This window comes from Egretta garzetta, unplaced genomic scaffold (assembly GCF_000687185.1).
Source record: "Egretta garzetta isolate BGI_Z169 unplaced genomic scaffold, ASM68718v1 scaffold757, whole genome shotgun sequence".
NCBI lineage: Eukaryota > Metazoa > Chordata > Aves > Pelecaniformes > Ardeidae > Egretta > Egretta garzetta.
Genome location: NW_009260276.1, coordinates 42192 through 42461, shown reverse-complemented (window position 1 = coordinate 42461; position 270 = coordinate 42192).

The window sequence follows — 270 nt, the reverse complement described above, 5'->3', positions numbered from 1 at the left end:
TCAGCGCCTCTGGGGACCGGGAGGGGACAGTTGGGGTCACCCCACCCCTGCCTGCAGGCACTGGAGAGCCCGCCCTGCCCCCCACATGGGGACATGGGTGCTGCGGTGATGGGGATCCCAAACCCAGGGATGGGATGGGATGGGATGGGATGGGATGGGGATGGGATGGGATGGGATGGGGCTGGGATGGGGATGGGATGGGACGGGATGGGATGGGATGGGATGGGGATGGGATGGGGAGGGGGGGGGGATGGAGAGGGGGGGGGAGGG